At 44.6% G+C, this 14,953-nt stretch overlaps 1 protein-coding gene across 4 annotated transcripts in view; it reads left to right on the forward strand.

Annotated features, from left to right (window-relative positions):
• ASPNAT (aspartate N-acetyltransferase) overlaps nt 1-14,953 on the forward strand; it is an 81,637-nt gene that overhangs the window by 926 nt on the left and 65,758 nt on the right. The gene's annotated exons all lie outside the window — the stretch shown is intronic.

Consider the following 14,953-nt stretch of genomic DNA (forward strand, 5'->3'; position numbering starts at 1 on the left):
GAAGGGAATCAGCCTCCGTCATGTGGCTGGCCCAAGAAGCCCGCGGCTTCCCCGGCGCCTGTGCTGAGCCGACCTGTAGAAGGGTCTGCCTTCCTTTGCCAGCGCTTGTTTGGAAGGAAATGTAACTCCAAACCATACATGTTTGATATGAATTACATGAGAAATGCACCAGCAGATTTGAGGATCAGAGTCACTTGTGAAACTGCTAAAAGGCCAGGCAGACCGGAGGGCCGGCCTGCTGCCTCATTGCATGGCACACACTTGGGTTGCTGGCATGTGAAGAACGCAGGACCCGGGCAGGCTGGGGAAATGGCCCTGCTGCCATTGCTGCCGTCAATCCTCCTCCTTGCCTTTCCCATGAGGCTAGGTGGGGAGGCTTGCAAGCAGGTTCAGTGCGGTGCCTGCTGCAGGTTTAGCAAGAGGTTGGCAAGTGGCTGCTGTGGGCAGCCTAGTGGCAAGAAGATGCAGCTATTGTGGCATCCAGCTAGCTCCTGTGATCAAGGCTAAATGACTACAAATAGATTTCCCTTCCTAAAAGCTATATTTGAAAAATTCCATTTTGTGAGTAGTTGCAATGAAATCCTACCTATCAGAATACCACACTTGGGCTATAGCTCTGTGGGAGGGGCCCTGTTTTGCTGGAACTCTGTGCAAGAGACCCTGGAGGGCAGCTGACAGCTCAGGTGGCAGTGTTGGACTAGACAGACCAATGGTCTGAGTCACTATAAGGCCAGACTCATTATATGGCCAGGGGCTAGAGCTGGCCTGGACGGTAGCAAGAAGAGTAGTGAGTTTTTTAGCATGGACCTGTGAAGACAAGCTATCAGTCGTAAGAGAATGCCTGGACTGAAGCTTCACCTGTACTGTACTGTAGTACTGATTAGCAGTACTAAATGTTCACGGGGAATGGCTGATAACAATTACCAATCAAAATGTTATACCTGGACCAGCACCTCCTTGTAATGCTGCATGCTTGCTAATTAAGGGGTCACCTGTACACATTTTAACGCCATGTGAATGTTCATGTAAAGGCATGTGGAATGCAGGAAACACACATTATCTTTCACCATTCCAATAGATTTCCATGTATTCCCACTCTACCCACCAACCCCTGAGTATGAGCAGCAAATAAACTAGGACTGTCCACTTCCTTAGAAGATCCAGCCATAAACCTTACTGTTTGAACAAAATATAAAGACATTCTAGGTGAGTCCAACTTTCCAGTTTCCTTGAGCAATTGTGCTACTTCTTTGCTCCCAAGGCACAGGAGCTTTCCTGAGGTGTTTTCTGGGTACTAAATGCAGGGTGTGTAATGTTTGCATGGAGCCTTTAAAAGCTGGCCTTCAGAGGCTTTTGCATAGGTTTTTTTCCCCATGAACTGACATTAGTGGCCAGGACTTGGATGAAAAATAGATGAAATTTCAAGGGGATAGGCAAAAGTAAACTAAACCTCAGCTTTAAAAGAAATTGAACAAAATTGATGATGGAACTTTTTAAATACATCAGTGGAGTAATACAGCAAAAGTAGGAGAAGGAGAATGAATAAAAATGATTCATGAATGCATTTAGGATGGAAATCAGGGAAGGCTTCAAAATATTAGAGTCAGTTGGAACTGCGTGGTAATTTGTGGAATGGGCAGAGGCATGGATTGGCACCCACCTGAAATGACATTCTTAAAACTCGGTGAGTTGCCTTTTTTAACATAGCCTTGGCTAAGTTAGAATGCATAAATGGAAAATGTGCTCTAAGGTGAGTCAGAAATGGGAAACTGCCTGGCACAGTATGTTACATGTGTGTTTATATTCATTTGCAGACTTTCAAAATGCTATTCTATACTAAATAATCAGAGATGGAAGACAGGAATCCAAATAAACTTGAGAGTGTTTCAATTACAGGGCAGATCAGTATTAATGAGCATGGCCTTCCCTCACAATTGTCAGTGATCAGTTAGGCTGCATACAAATATACTCTGAAACATCGTTTACCATGTGTGTGTTTCTTTTTTCCTTTGTTGTGAGCTCAGTTTCCCATGGCCTTCACAATCTAATTGACAGATGTACTTGATCAATGCTGATTCAGTTGTTAGTCTTGTCCCCTTCCCATTCTATTGGTGGCTTGCCTGCCTTTTAACTTATTTTTTTAATGTACACATTTTTTTTAAGGAAAAAAAAAGTTAAACAAATTCCAAAACTGCTCTAGAGGTGGCGGGGAGAGGGAGGGAGGCGAGATCATAATTGCACAGCTACCAACCAATCAGCAGGGTGCACAACTGATTTCTGCTACGAACTGGCAGAACTGGTTTTCTCTGAGCTGATGCATTTGCCACAACTGTGGTGAGTGTGCTTTCAGAGTGGATCCACTACAGTTCCAATGCTCAAATAATGTATATTTATACAAAGCCTTAGGGAAGTATTTGATTGTCTGTATGCTACTTAACACCGCATTTAATTAACAAATGGTCACTATTGGCTGAATATCTTCTGAATTAAGACTATTGCTATATTCTAGTATTGCTGCTATCCAGTGATGCTTTTTTAATATATCTATATATTGTTGCTGTTTTGATGCTGCTGTTGTTTTATGCTTGAAATCTATCTATCTATCTAATTTACTAATAATAATATGGATTTTATTATTTGTTATGAGCTGCCTTGGAAGCTAACAGCCAAAAGGCAGGATATAAATATTTTAAATAAAAATACATAGAGTATTGTAACAATGGGTCCCAATCCTGAATTGTACACTTGACATGGAGTAACAGTGAAGCCTCTGGTTTTGTCATGATAGGAAGGGGCCAATCTACACAGTGCACTCAATCCTAGGAATGCAGAGATTGTAGGCACCTCCGATGACTGTGCATGTTTATTCCTATGCCTCTGGATTGCTGCTCAGGGCTCCCTGGTGCATCAGTTCAAAGGTGGTGGGAGATGTAGAAATGTGATCTCTTTCACCTCTCCATAAGTGATAGTGATTGTTTAATATTTATATCCTCCTCTACTCTAAAGTTGAAGCTTCATGGATGGGAAGCGTGGGAGGGAATGCCACAAACTCAGCACCACAACCAAAAAGGCTTCGGTTCTTATACCTAATTCCATGAGTGGATGGGACAGAGGAGGGGCTGTGAGGCTGATCATACATGCTGAGCATATGGGAGTGGCAAACTGATTCTGAGATAATCTAGTAGTCCTAAATCAATTAAGGCTTCAAAGGTCAGAACCAACACTTTAAATCAAGTCTGGAAACAACTGTGCAAACAGTACAGATGGAGTAAAATTGGAGTTACATGCTTTCAATTTCCCACTGCTGCATGTTGGGGTCAGCCTACCAGGAATGGATGGAATCACTATCAAACAGTGTCCCTAATTTCATCCTTGCAAGGCATCCCAGAAGGATGCCATGGTATCGAAAGGTACTGAGAGCTCCAGGATACCCAACATGACCTCCATCCATCTCCCAGTGTTTGACTAAAAAGGTGCTCTTTTGGACAGCAGATTTTTCTGAGGGAGGGAGGGGGTTATGTTTAATACAAATACTTACATCAAACTGCAGATGGAAAGCATAATTTTAAGAATTTCCTCTTCTGTCTCTTAGGAGGGGATGCCTGTTCTAAGATAATGCCTGGTGGGACACACACACATTAAGCTTTTTTGCTTCAGAACTATTGATTTTATTCATATGCAGATTTAATTAATTAACTAAAGTTTCTTCTAATTGGGTGACAGCCATACTGTATATGCAACACAACTTCCTTACCAAACCTAAATTTAATTTATTATTTTAAGGCTGTAATCTTATGACATTTACATGGAATAGTCCCCACTGAGTAAGTTCCATTGGAACTTATTTCCACATAGACATGCACAGGACTGCTCTGCATGAACATGAAATATGTTATATATAAACTTATCATGAACTTGAGCACACTCTGGGAGAGAGCGGAGGACAGGAAGGCCTGGCGTGCTATGGTCCATGGGGTCACGAAGAGTCGGATACGATTTAACAACTGAACAACATAAACTTCTCAAATAAAAACATATGATGTGGTATTGTTTTTGAAATGTAAAAGTATAAATGCCTTAATTCAGGCATGGGCAGAAAGTAAATCAGAAAATATTTTGGACTCCCAATTTTTTAACAATAGCAGCAACAAAATGATTTTGGGGTTCCAATAAAACACAAAGTAGACCCTGCAATCCTAAAGTCTGCCCACCCCATCTTAATTTTGATCAAGCAGTGGTTACGAATATTTTCAGAGGTGGAACTGCAAGCTGCTGCCTGCACCAGATGGTTCCTAAGTATATCTTGGGGCCAACCTAGGTGCAGGGCAGTCCAAGACATTTTGCTCCCTGAGGCAGAGAATCAATTGGTGCTCAGCTCTCCCATCCAAGCCTTAGATAGCACTGTTTATACATGAGGCATGTTGCTGCAGAATCTGCACTCTGTGCATACACCAAGGCAGCCTCTTTCTTCTTATTAAAACTTGATGCCTTTTCTAATCTCATCTCCTGGACCTAAAAACCTGCTGAGTTGTGCAAAGGAAGGGATACCGGAGGGACTTAAGAATTTCTCTGCTGGATCACACCAAAAGGTCCATCTAGACCAGTGTCCTCCAGCTTCCCACAGTAGTCAGCATCTCTTGACTGTTGCATGTCTCCACCATCTAGTACTCAGCGCCTGGTGATCTCATTTATCTGTCATGGCTGAAACCTGCTAAATCTCCACTCTTCCATGAATTTGTTTAATTTCTTTTAAAGCCATCTGAGCTAGTGGTCTTCATATCTGGTGGCAACAAATTGCAATTAAATTAATGTGTTACAAGAAGGACTTTCTTTTTGTCTGTCCTCAATCTGCTATGCTGTCCATCAAATTCACTGGGTGATCCCAAGTTTGAGGCAGAACTCCCTTCAAAAGAAGGCATGAGCATAATGTATTGGTAAAATATCTATATGTCATCACAGTAGTGGAACAATTAGTGAAATGCCCAGGGATGTGCAGAGAATCAGGCACAGAGAACTCCCTAGCCTTGTCACCTGGAGCTTACTGGAAATTAAAGTTGCAATCTTATGCTGATTTACCTGGGAGTAAGCCTGATTGCACTCAGTGGGGCATACTTCTGAGTAGACATGAATAGGTTAGTTCTGTGAAACAGAACAACTTACCAGGGAACTTCAAAGCTTCTCCCCTCCCAAGCCAGGCAAAAGCCTTTTTCTTTCCAGCCTGTCCCTTTTGCTTTGCTCCTCAGCTAGTCCCCGACTCTTGACTCTTTCATATGGGGTCTCTCATATTCCCTCTCTCTCTCACCCGCCCATCTGCTCTCCCACATTCTGTTTCTCTTTCTTCCAGAATCCTGTCCCACCTTCCCACCCCACCCCACCCCACCCCACCTCTCATTCTTCCTCTCAGGTTGCAACCCTATGCACACACAAATAAGCTCCACTGAATATTATGGGACTTTCTTTTGAGTAAATATTCATAGGCTTGCACTGTCAGTGGGACTGACTCATAGATGTGCACAGGTTCAAACTACTGCCAGTGTGCATTCCTTCAAGAAACTTAACATTGAAGTAAGCCCCATTTATTTCAATGGAGCTAAAAGAGCAAGTTCAGATTGGAAGGGTGAATGTGTGAACACAAGTCACATCCCCAAGTGATGTGAGTGGAGAGGAAAAGAGAGTTTGATATGAATTTGTAGGCAGTGTGGTAGAGAAAACTAGGGAGGCTGTGAAGCTGGTTGATGATGAGAGGGACAAGCTGGATGGGGACGGTCACTCTGCCTCCACATCTCCTCTGCCAAGAGGCACCCCAGCTTGACAAATGTTGGCTTCTGCTCACCGCCTCTGCCTCTCCTCCCCTTCTGCCTCCCTTCCTGCTTGATCTCATCTTTGTGAGATGTTGCCGGGGCTGACAAAGCAACTGAATTTTTCTCTCTCGGATCGAAGTGGCTGCTGTGCAGCTTCAGTCCATGAGGGGAAAAGCCTGTTGATCACTTCTTCTCTCTGCTCCCCCACAATCTGCCTCCTGAACTTGGGCTCTCCTTGCCTCCTCACGGTAGGCTGCAAGTGGCTGTGAGGGTGGCAGGTGGAGACCCCCAAACTGACCCCAAACAAAACAAGGGCAAGCAACCAGCAGCAGCACTGAGGCAAGCAGAAGTGGGTAAGAAGAGAAGCAGGGGTGAGGGCTGGCCATGATTTGCTGCTCTTCCCTAGTCTGCCATCTGAATTGTTTGCCTCCCTGTGCGTAATCTGAAGGCTGGCCCTGCCTAGACATGAGGAACCATAGAGATGCTTATTGGCCAGAAGTAGTGGCAAATTCAGAAGTTCAGAGTTGCTTCGTGAGAGTCACAGCCACGCCCCCCACACAGCCACACCCCCTTCTAAGATTATAAAGCCTTGTAAGATATATAGCCTTCACTTGGGATTGAAAAACAGCGCAGCTGAGAGTAAGGCAGTGGTATTTCAATTGGATGTCTGAGAAAAAATGCAGGGGTGTTAAAATCTTTTTCAATCACCCACTCACTCACATGCAAACATTTTAGGTTTTTAAAATATGATACTCTATGGAAGCTTCACCCTCTCAACTCAGCCCTCATGGACAGATCCCTTCTCATTTAAACAGCCCCCTTGCACGCTCCCTTAGCACCCCAACATTACCCATTAGCCTTCCCTAAGCGCCTTCATTATATCTCTCCCCTCCTCCAACAGAAACGTCCACACACCCAGCTGGCTTGAACTACACCCATCCCACCCATACAGTGGTGTAGTGGTAAATTTGGAATTGCAGGAGCTCATTGTGACAGTCTCCAAGGGCGGTCCAAAAATTTCAGGCAGCTGTGTTGATCCATATCAACAAACCAGTTCTAGGAGTTTTCATCTCCACCAGGAGCACATCTTTGGTAAAGCAAATAGGTCTTAATTGCCCAGTCCAGAACAAGTCATCCCAAATACCTTGCATTACAACGTGGAACAATATATTGTTGCTTGGAAAATTCATTCCCCGCTCACAGTGAGGATCACAGCTAAGCTCAGAGGGAACACTGAATTCTGAGGGGGGTGGCAGATGACATCAGAGTCCCTGCTAATGAAGAAGTGCTGGGGCTGCATCCCTGCGAGCCCTGCCTCCACTACATCACTGGTTGTATCTACATGATAAATGATAAGAACAAGAGCCATGCTGGATCAGACCAAGGGTCCATCTAGTCCAGCATTCTGTACACACAGTGGCCAACCAGCTGTCAACCAGGAACCCATAAGCAGGACATGAGTGCAACAACACTCTCCTGCCCATGTTCCCCAGCAACTGGTGTACACAGGCTTACTGCCTCTGGCACCGGAGGTAGCACATAGCCATTCGGACTAGTAGCCATTGATAGCCTTCTCCAGGAATTTATCTAACTCCCTTTTAAAGCCATCCAAATTGGTGGCCATCACTGCATCTTGAGGTAGTGAATTCCATAGTTTGATTATGTGCTGTGTGAAGAAGTACTTCCTTTTATCTGTCCTGAATCTCCCACCAGTCAGCTTCATGGGATGACTTCTGGTTCTAGTATTATGAGAGAGGGAGAAAAATGTCTTCCTATCCACATTCTCCACACCAAGCACCCTTACCTTCCTTTTCTCCAAGCTAAACAATTCCAGCTGTTGTAACCTTCCCTCAGAGGGGAGATGCTCCAGTCCCTTGATTATATAAATCAGCCTGTTATTTTGTGAACCGCCCAGAGAACTTTGGCCATTGGGTGGTATAGAAATGTAATAAATACATAAAATAAATTGGACAAATCCATGGAGGACAGAGCTATCAATGGCTACTAGTCATGGCATACAGCCACCTCCAGATTCAGAGGCAGTATGCCTTTGAATGCTAGTTGCTAAAGAACAACAGCAGGAGACAGTTATTGCCCTCATGTCCTGTTCTGTGGCTTTCCATAGTCATATGGCCACTGTGGGATGCAGAATGCTGGACTAGATAGGCCTTTGCTCTGATTCAACAGGAATCTTATCTTCTAGGTTTAAACAAGTGGATTGGTCACCATGTGTGGCTTAGCAGGCATAAAATAAAAATTGAAAATAGAAACTATCAACATTCTAGTAAGCAAAAGTAAGGTTTTATTATCTGAGCTTTGAAACACAAAGTAGATTCATGCAGATTCAGCTCTTTGAGTCCTGGCTAGTAGCTAACATTATCATGCAGAAACAGAATAAATTCATATTTTTTTTAAAGAAAACGTCTAAAAATGAAAAATCTTATAAATGATTTATAGAGGGACATTATACATTTGGATATTATATTACATTTTATAACATGGAACTCTTCAGTATTGTTTCATCATCGTGCATAGTGTCATAGTAATTGTAGACAAAATTTGTTATCCGGACCAATATTTATTTGCTTATGATGAAGAACATTCACTTTGAGCTTCATGGACTTCAGAAAACTGAAAGGTTTCATTAATTGGAAGAAACTTCTCAACTCTTTCATGTTTATGGTAGTTCAATAAGTAATTGACTTTGTGTATTTTCAAACATGTATTCATTTATTCCATGTGTTGCAGAAGATGGGAAAAATGAGGCAATTAAAGAGCAAGAGGGTGTGATACATGCCTTGCCACTATGTTGCTGATATAATATGCTTGGCAGCCTCCTAGTTTACACCATGATGCTCTGTATTCTGCAAGTTTTGAAAGTATTTCTTCATCAAGTCCTGAATGTGTTGTTTGTCTAGTAATCCAGACGAATGCAGCTGCAATACTATCACTATTACCTTTGAATCTTGGATATAAGACATTTGCAGCAGTGTGAATTGGCTGTAATAATATTTTTAAATATTGCCTTAAGAAGTATTTAGGAGCTGAGCTACATGTTACACTGTTCATGTGACAAGCAGCTCTACTCTGCTTGTGTAAAACTTTGAAGGCTCCTTCTAGAAGCTGTCGCTACAGATAGGTGAGGCTGGAAGGGTAGGAATTGCTTACTCACCCCTCACCATCCCTGTGCTCTTGGAAAGGAGGGAGATGTTATCAGACTCATCCTTGACAGAACCCCTCTTTCCTAGAAGGAAGGAGCTGTTGGTTGTACTTTTTCCTCCCATCCATATGTTGTACAAGTAAGATCTGCGAGCCAACAGCTCCTTCTCTGTAGCAAAGAGCTGTTTTGCTAAAGGTGAGTCTGATAATAGGTTCAGTGTTCCAAATAAGGACAGGCAAGGTGCTTGCCACAAGAGCAGTGTAATATGTAGCTTGACTCTTACTAATCATTCTGAAATAAAATATTTCATAAAAGTCTTTTTCTCAATCTCCCCCCCCCCCAAATTTCCAGTTCCTCCATTTCAGGCCTTGAGGTGGGGGGACTTTCCCCCCTTGCCCAGCTTCAAAATGGCTTCTGGAGAGCTTATCTCCAGTCAGTAACGACTAGCCCATTGGCTGCATTCAGACACAATAAGCCAGGGTCCCATAAAATTCTGGCTTATCGGTATCAAGCACTGTGCTGGTGCATGCTGCCCAGTCACTCCCACTTGGCTCCTCCTGCAAACAGGAGTGGCTAAACAAATCACAGCATGACATCCAAACTGGAGACTGGCTTGTCTCTTCCCAAGCAAGCCAGAGTCATAAGCCAATAACAAACCATGGCATATAACTTATTTGGAGAGAGACAAGCCAGACTCCCCAGTTCAGAAGTCATGCTAAACAAACCACAGATGAAGCATGTGTGGTTGGTCATCTGCTCCCACTTGCAGGAAGAGCCAAGTGGGAGATCTCAGCAGTGTGCACCAGCATGCTGCCCAACTCCAAACATGGTGTCCAAACCATGTCAGTGTAGATGTGTGTGTGTGTGTGTGTGTGTGCTTGGGTCCAATAATGTTTGGGAGGGCAGATTTCTGTGAGTGAGCATGCATTATGGTGATGAGAAAGGAACGTTGGTACTTACTGTGATTCATTCATTTTCTGTAGTTGATGGAGGATATCCTTGCATGGGTTGCTTTTCCCACTCGCTCCAGTTGGCAGAGTAAATTAGCTGAACTGCCCTCTCACATGAGAGAGCAACCTCCCTCTTTCAAGTTCAGAAGGTGCCCCAGCTAAGAATAAAACTAAGAGCTCTGAACAAGAAAACACCCCTTCTACTGGAAAATCAGGCAAAGGTCAAAGACAGAATGGGATAACAGGAGGGAAAAAAGTAAAGCCCAGGAAAATCAAGAGTAGTAGCATGTTCTCCCTGCTCCCAGCAGTGACATAAACACAAACTGCCGAGTGGGGGGGATATCTTCTATCCACTACAGAAAATGAATGTATCACAGTAAGTACCTATGTTCCTTTATCCTGTAGTGGAGGAGAATATCCTTGTATGGGACATTGAACAGCAGTGACCCAAAGGGAGGAACATTTACTGCTGTATAGCTAATTAAGCAGAAATAACCTTTTGGAGCATCCTCCAGTGAAACGAAGCCTTGTCCAAGCAAAAATGTCCAATTCTTAGTGTCTTACAAAGGTAGCAGCCTCAAATGTTGACAGGAGGCGTATTAGTCCCAAAGGTGGCAAACCTGGCTATGCTCCTCATGGAGTGGGCAGAAATTCCCCTCGACAAAGCAGAACCAGAGGTCTGTTAACAGAGGGTGAAGCAGGCTAGGGGTGAACTGGGAACTTTTCTGCCCATCAGTACTGGTTGAAACAATATGAAAAGAGAGTCAGACACATGGAAGGATGCAGTCCTCTTGAGGCATACCTTTGGCACTCCCCTAACATCCAAAGTATGCTACTCCTCAAGAGGACAACTCTGTTTAGGGCAAAAGGAAGGTAACACAATTTCTTGAGTCCTGTGAAAAACAGAATTAACCTTGGGAACAAAAGTTGGGTCTAAGAGAAGAACAACTGTCTCAGGTTGGAAAATGCAGTTCTTTTCTTGCTGATATTACACCCAGTTCAGACATGTGACGAGTTGCCATTAGAAAGTAATTGCCACTAGAAAAAGAACTTTCCAAACAAGACATTTGAGAGAGGCTTCCAGAGGGGCTCAAATGGTGCTTAAAGATCTTATGCAAGTCCCATGTAGGATATCTGTGGATGGTAGGTAGTATTAGCAAGGATGTGCCACAGAGAAAGCTTTTGATGCGGCCAGGGGTTTGACAGAGAAGTGACAAGAGGCCCTGTGACCACAGTGGCAATGGCTGTGACCTGTCTTTTTAGTGTGTTGAGACACAACCCTGGTCCAATCCCTCCTGTAGGAAGGCCAACACTACCCTTACTGATGCCCTTACAGGATCTTCCTCTTTTCGCCTGCACCACCTGTGAAAGGCTCTTCAGGTTGTCTCAAAAATCTTGTTGGTGGAAGTGCTGCAGGAAGATAAGATGATAAAAATGACAGTCATGATAACCCTTCCTTTCCAGTGCTAACCTCTCAAGAGCTAGGCATGGAGTTGTAACCACTCCAGATCCAGGTGAAACAGTTCGCCCTGGCTGAGAAGTTCCTGGGATACTGGTAGAAGCCAAGATTTTGCTGACATATGCAAAAGGTCAGAGAACCATCCGCACCTGGGACAGTAAGGCTCAATCAGGATCATGTGTGCCTGTTTCATCTGAACCTGGCTCAGAAATCTGGCCAGCAACGAGGTGGGAGGAAAGGCATACAGGATGCTTGAAAGCCAGGGAGCAGACAGGGCATCAATGTCTTCGGGGGGGGGGGTCCACCAGTTATTTACTCCGAGCTGGCTGTGTGTTGAGGTCGTTAGGGATATATGACGTTGTGGCCATCCAGCAGCCACCCTGGAACTTATCAAAGAAAAAATGGGTTTCCTGAGACTACTTAAAGTCTGATTCTTTTCCTCAAGTTGGGTTCTCCCCAGTATAGTTGCTGTGTGCCCCAACCCCCACATTTAGCTTGGGTATGCTAGCCCTGCCCAGGGGAGTGCCTTTCACTGTGGCCCCCGTCAAGGGGTGTTTCTTCCCATTGTGTTGAATGAGGCTTGCCCTCTCAATGACCACAGAAATAACAGAGAAGCCCCTCAATTGACAGGCACATATCAAAGCCCAACTCCTTAAATGCGATTAAACATGATCTCGAGGCTCCGATTCATTGCCTTAGGACGTAATCCTTCACACCTTCCTTATGGAGATCCTATGCATTAAAATGGGGGCTGGTTTCGGTCTCTTTCCCACAACAAACCCAGTGTCTACTCAGAAGTAACTCCCATTGTGGTCAATGAGGTCCTGCGGGTTAAAATGGGGGCTGGCTTCCTTCTTTGTGTGTCTCCCCCTTTCCCAGCACAAGCATATGTGTGTCTACTCAGAAGTAACTCCCACTGTGCTCAATGAGGCTTGCTCCTGAAATGCAGGTGCATCTGGACTTTCAGGTGAAAGGAGAAAAGGGGGTGGGGGGGAAGCCTCTCTCATTGCTTGAGCAGACCCTGCCGGTCAGATGACATTCACTCCAACCCCCACCCCCACCAGGAAGTATGTTCTGTGAAGCGATTTTTACTGCTGCGGAAAATCTGCTTGTGGAACCCTGCTCACAGCAAAGCCGATTCCTTTTTAAAAATCCAGTACTCTTTCCATTGTCATGGAAACATGGCCTGTGCCTTCCACCATGTATCTGGAGTTAAACCCACTCACCTTGTGATTCACGGGGGAGGTGAACAAGTCTGTGATCAGGCTGCCAAACGATGGACAGTCTCCTGGAACACCTTGACGTTGGGACTCCACTCTGTCTAGTTGACATCCTGGCAGCTCAGCCAGTCTGCTGTGGTGCTTAACTCCCCTTGCATGCATTCATAGAATAGATCATAGAATCATAGAATAGTAGGGTTGGAAGGGGCCTACAAGGCCATTGAATCCAACCCCCTGCTCAGTGCAGGAATCCAAGTCAGAGCATCCCTGACAAATGGCTGTCCAGCCTCGTCTTGAAGGCCTCCAGTGTGGGAGAGCCCACCACCTCCCCAGGTAATTGGTTCCATTGTTGTATTGCTCTTACAGTCAGGAAGTTTTTCCTGATGTTCAGCCGGAATCTGGCTTCCTGTAACTTGAGCCCATTATTCCGTGTCCTGCACTCTGGGATGATCAAGAAGAGATCCTGGCCTTCTTCTCTGTGACAACCTTTCAAATACTTGAAGAGTGCTATCATATCTCCCCTCAGTCTTCTCTTCTCAGGCTAAACATGCCCAGTTCTTTGAGTCTCTCTTCATAGGGCTTTGTTTCCAGTCCCCTGATCATCTTTGTTGCCCTCCTCTGAACCCTCTCCAGTTTGTCTGCATCTTTCTTCAAGTGTGGTGCCCAGAACTGGACACAGTACTCCAGATGAGGCCTAACCAGTGCTGAGTAGAGGGGAACTAGTACTTCCCGGGATTTGGAAGCGATGCTTCTATGAATGCAGCCCAAAAGAGCATTTGCCTTTTTTGCAGCCACATCACATTGTTGGCTCATATTCAGCTTGTGATCGACAACAATTCCAAGATCCTTCTCGCTTGTAGTGTGGTTGAGCCACGTATCCCCCATCTTGTAACTGTGCATTTGGTTTCTTTTTCCTAGGTGCAGAACTTGGCATTTGTCCCTATTAAATGTCATTCTGTTGTTTTCTGCCCAGCGCTCCAGTCTATCCAGATCACTTTGAATTTTGTTTCTGTCTTCCAAAGTATTAGCTATCCCTCCCAATTTTGTGTTATATGCAGATTTGATCAGCATTCCCTGCACCTCCTCCTCCAAGTCATTAATACAAATGTTGAAGAGCACTGGGCCCAGGACTGAGCCCTGCGGTACCCCACTCGTTACCTCTCCCCAGTTTGAGAAGGTCCCATTGATAAGCATTCTTTGAGTCCGATTCTGTAGCCAACTGTGGATCCACCGGATCGTTGTTTCATCTAGCCCACTTTGAGCTAGTTTGCTTATCAGGATATCATGGGGCACTTTGTTGAAAGCTTTGCTGAAGTCGAGGTATATGATGTCTACAGCATTCCCACGGTCTACAAGGGAGGTTACTTGATCAAAAAATGTGATCAGATTTGTCTGGCAGGACTTGTTTTTGACAAATCCATGTTGGCTTCGAGTAATCACGGCATTGTTGTCAAGGTGCTTCCAGATGGATTGCTTTATCATCTGCTCCAGAATTTCCCCAGGGATTAATGTCAGACTGACTGGTCTGTAGTTCCCAGGTTCCTCCTCTTTACCCTTTTTGAAGATAGGGACAACGTTAGCCCTCCTCCAGTCATTTGGCACTTCCCCCATCGTCCATGATTTCTCAAAGAGAATAGACAGCGGTTCTGAGAGTTCTTCTGCCAGTTCCTTTATGACTCTAGGATGCAGTTCATCTGGCCCTGGAGATTTGAACTCATTCAAAGTAATGAGGTGTTCCTTGACCATATGCCTGTCGATCTCAAGCTGCAATCCTGCCCCTTCAGCCTGTCCTTCACCTTTGCCAGGGGGGTCATAGACCCTCTTTTGGGAGAAGACTGAGCCAAAGTAGGAATTGAGCACCTCTGCCTTTTCTTTGTCATCTGTTATCATTTTGCCATCCTTATTTAATAGCTGAACCACCATTTCTTTCCTCTGCCTTTTACTATGCACGTAGCTGAAGAAAGCCTTTTTGTTGTTTTTAACATCCCTTGCTAACCTCAGCTCATTCTCAGCTTTAGCCTTCCTGACGCCATCCCTGCAATTCTGTGCTATCTGCCTGTACTCTTCCTTTATTACTTGGCCTTCTTTCCACTTCCTATATGTGTCCTTTTTTGTTTTCAGGTCATCCCTAAGCTTTTTGTGAAGCCACATTGGCTTCTTCTGTTGTCTTCCACCTTTTCTTCTTGTTGGAATTGCTTGTGATTGTGCCTTGAGAATTTCCTTTTTTAAAAGCTCCCACCCATCTTGGACTCCTTTTCTCGCTAGCATCGCTTGCCATGGGACCTTACTGATCATTGTTCTGAGTTTATGAAAATCAGCTTTCCTAAAATCCAGGGTACGCGTTTGACTACACTCGGCGTTTG

Source organism: Heloderma suspectum, chromosome 3, assembly GCF_057233095.1.
Source record: "Heloderma suspectum isolate Gila_16-S chromosome 3, 16-S_ref, whole genome shotgun sequence".
NCBI classification, from domain to species: Eukaryota; Metazoa; Chordata; class Lepidosauria; order Squamata; family Helodermatidae; genus Heloderma; species Heloderma suspectum.